Source organism: Artemia sp. Qi Xiang Cuo, chromosome 3 (assembly GCF_049724085.1).
Source record: "Artemia sp. Qi Xiang Cuo chromosome 3, ASM4972408v1, whole genome shotgun sequence".
NCBI lineage: Eukaryota > Metazoa > Arthropoda > Branchiopoda > Anostraca > Artemiidae > Artemia > Artemia sp. Qi Xiang Cuo.
Genome location: NC_142796.1, coordinates 56,258,641 through 56,262,769, shown reverse-complemented (window position 1 = coordinate 56,262,769; position 4,129 = coordinate 56,258,641). Strand labels below are relative to the sequence as shown.

Sequence of the window (4,129 nt, the reverse complement as noted above, 5' to 3'; positions counted from 1 at the left end):
GTTTAACATGTCGTCGAAATACAATATCGCTTTCGTTACTGGAAACACTGGCAGTTAAATGGCTCTCCAGTAAAGGTACTGACCGGATGCTTGAAGTATCAAAAAATGGCAATTTACCAATCAAATCTTCATATCTTTCAAACAATGACGCGTCATTCTAAGGAAATTGAGAAATTAAAAGCCGGATGTTGTAAAAACATGAATCAGTAGTCATTACCAGCGTTGCCAGCGCAGTGCAATTATACTGTTTTGGTACAATACAAATTTCCCAGTGTTTTTGGTCTTATTTGATCCTTATTGATCGGGATATCTGTTCAAGTGTATCGAATATTTTATTCTGTTACTGCAAATTCGTAACCTACTGTTCAAACGGTACAAATTAATTCCTTGTGGTACAATTTTAGTCGGAAAACTGGTACAGTTTATTTCAGCGTGTTGGCAACGCTGGTCATTGTATACACAAGCATACACTAATTCTCAGAGAAAGTCTAATTCTCAGAGGGATTAAAATCAATTTTAGCGGTTTTACTGTTAGCACTGAATGTGAAAAATACTAAAAAGCAATGGCCCAAGTTTTACATTAAAAAAAAGACAAATAGAGAATACCATAAAAAGAGTCACGCAATTTTGATGGTAAAAAAATCCAGAAGAAAGAACCACCTCCGTAGCGGGCTTATGGCACACAGCCACACACACACTCTACCCTTATCCAACTACCCAACATCAAGGGTAAAATAAAGACAAAAACTCATCAATATCCACACAAATGGGTAAAATAAGGCACTATAATACTGAATATTATATAAGACAATATTTCATTCAAATAGAAACACAAGAAAAACTGTAGATAACTCGTAAAAAAAAATTATTGTAAATTAGGACTCATCAGAAAAGCCTATTTAGGTAGCCCATCAACCTTCTTGAGTTACAAGTAAATTGCATGCCAATATAAAAGTTGAAACAGTAAACAAAATGTAATACAAACTAAATAAGCAGAGGCATAATGTTCTATGGGGCAGGGAGGCAACTGCCCCTCTCAGACCTCGGTTAGCCCCATTGCTATTTTTCATTTGTTAAAATGATCGCATTAAACGTGAAAGTCCTTTTCGATGATTTAGACGAGTTCTCAAAATTAAAGTGTAATTTTACATTAATTGTCGTTAATTAACGATATCTGGGGGGTTGCCTACTTTAATCAAATTTTCTCCGGGTATCGCTATTCCTACGAACGACCATGACTTTAGGCTAAATTTTGTCAAAATCTAATTTGCTATTGTTGTAACTCTGATTCTAGGTAACCAATTTTGGTAATTAATGCAATATTCATTTCGTCATATAAGGTAGCGTGGCCGAGCGGTCTAAGGCGCTGGTTTAAGGCACCAGTCTCTTCGGAGGCGTGGGTTCGAATCCCACCGCTGCCATACTTTTTAATCCTAAGCTAACAAATGTGAAAACAATTTTTTTGAGAAGAAACCTTATCCAAAGCTCATCTTCAGAGGAAGCCCATGCATCAAAGTCATGTCTTGTTTGCGAAAAGTACTGAGTGTTAGCAGGAGAAACTTAAAATATATGAAAGCATTCACATAGGAATTAAACTTACAAAATATATATCTCGATAAAATGGATCAACCACGAACTATGAAGATGATAAATTAAAGCAAGAAAAAGAGCAATACAAAAAACTCAATAAACTATACTATCCGTATCCATAAAGTGAATCTATATCTAGAATCGGTTCCGCGCAACTGAACCCATTTAACTTTCCCCTCGTGCTACCCAACTCCCGTTTAGCAAAATCTCCGTTTAACTAAACCCCATTCAACTCAACATCCTCGCAATTCAACTCCCTTGCTTTACGCTAAAGATAAGACTTTATGGTACTATGCCATTATGCGGGCCTCTCGGGTTAATCAATATAGAGTAGGCAATGATAAAACCCGTTTTTGACGTCTTAACTGTTATAGAATAGGAAAGGATAACAAGGTTTTCATTGCGGATACGATATTAAACTGTGTTTTTTGGGGGGTTTAGGGGGGAGGTACCTAGGTTAGGTTACGTATTTAATATATGCAATGCTTTACCCCCCCCCTTATGTGCAAATATATAGCCCAAATTTGTTTCTAGACTATTATATATTCATCCTATTTTATTTTTTTTCATTAGCATTAACCAAACTTGACTTTTTAGAGAGGCCCGCATAATGGGATAGTACCGACTTTTTGTACCAATTCTTTAAGAACGACTACCGAAACACAAAGGCTGTGGAATTGGAATAAGAGCCTGTTTTAAAACACTAAAAAACTTTAGCATAACAAGCGATGGGTTGTTGAAAGGGCAACTTCTTATATATGGAATAATTTCTGCTCGTTTAAAGCTTGAAATCTTCCTTTTTTGAGAATTAAATTTGCTATTGCAAAGTTAATATCAGATATCCCAAAAACAGAAGAAACAATATAAACAAAATGGAAATTGATACTTAACGTATTGATATATGTTAATTAACGACAATTAATGTAAAATTCATAAACAATAGGACAATTTTTATATAAGACAGTGAAACGCAACTTTAAATGAATAATTCGACCCTATATCCAAGGGCCGTCCTCAGCAAAACTTATATAATAATAAGGTCGAAATATTCATTAAAAGTTGCGTTCCACTGTCTTAGAAAAAATTCCCTATTGTTCTACTTATTGTTTATGATGGAAAAGCAGTGTGGTCTTCGTCGCTATTAATGTAAAATTACATTTTAATTTTTAGAACTCGTCTAAATCAACGAAAAGGAAATTCACGTTTAAGGTAGCAATCATTTTAACAAATAAAAATAGCAAAAATATTGTCCGTAAAATCTATTAAAAGAATCTCAAGATCTACCGAGGAAAATTTCACCAAGAAAAGTTTATATAAGAAACTACAACCAATCTGGATATTGTAACTAGATACGTTCATATGCGGATTTGATTGTTAATTAAAAAATAGAAATGCAATTTAGTGATAGATTGGTAATGATTTTTCTGGTAACAGCTATGACCATTTTGAACATAGTTGTGATAGGTAATTTTTGGATTCTACGTGAATATGCGCTATTTATTTTGCTCATCTGCTATATTTATATGTTTTTTAAACAGAGAGAAAGAAGTAAACAGACTACTGAAGACATGAAATACTTAGCAATTACACTTTTGACCTATTTTGTGCTTACAATAACTTTAACTGCCCATAATCGGTTCAGTATCCCTGCCTTTATAGTATTATTCTTTTGGTATCTCTATACAGTGGACGCCATGGTCGAAGTGGATGAATTTATTCCAACCGAACCAACGCCAAATAATCAACAAGTACCGGCCGACAATTTGTCAACTATTATAAATATCGAGCCCAACCAAGAGACATGCGGTATGAAATAGGAGAATTCAAATGTTTATGGTCAAAATTCTCCATTTCATCGGTCAACATGATATATCGTTTACTTTGCGGTATTTTACTACTAATAATACAGATCACGTGAAACAATGGTTTAACAACCCCTGAGGTTCAATGCACCCAAAAATGTATCCCTTTCCAACGTTCTTCCCACTGAAGGTGCTGAATGCTGTTGGTTTGCAAATGTAGTCAACACACTGTTAAAAACGGAAGGCTTCTGGTAATTGTGAATTTCATCTTCTATGTCCTTACTATAGAGAAACTCGTAACGATTTTATTGCTACTAATTTCTTTCCCATCGTAGTTAACTTGCAGACATACGACATAATTTGATTACCTACATGAGGAGCCCCTATCATGAGTACCGAGTAAGTCGCAGTAGTTACACTTGAAATGGAATCTTGAGGGAGGTTACCCATGAAAAGCTGTCTAGCGGCTTGATACCGTGAAAATATATTTTGTAAAACATTAGAAATTGACATAATTTTTAAGAATAGATATGAAAAAAAGTTTACCACAAATATGTGTGATCCTGTCGTTTATGTACCCTGTAACGTATAAATCCAGTTTGTAACGGTGGAATGGTAAAGGCAAGAGTAACAGAGCTCTTAAACTTTAAGTGGAAAGAAGAATAAATTTTTTTTTTTAGCACGTCAGAAAGTGAAATGTTTTTGCCTGAATGATCCCTGAAATGTATCCCTTCCCA

The 4,129-nt window shown here is 34.6% G+C and overlaps 1 non-coding gene across 1 annotated transcript; it reads left to right on the top strand.

Moving 5' to 3' along the window:
- The first annotated feature begins 1,339 nt into the window (after positions 1–1,339).
- On the top strand, positions 1,340–1,421 carry TRNAL-AAG (transfer RNA leucine (anticodon AAG)). The gene has a single exon. It is a non-coding gene; the product is annotated as a tRNA-Leu (tRNA).
- Positions 1,422–4,129: the final 2,708 nt, after the last annotated feature.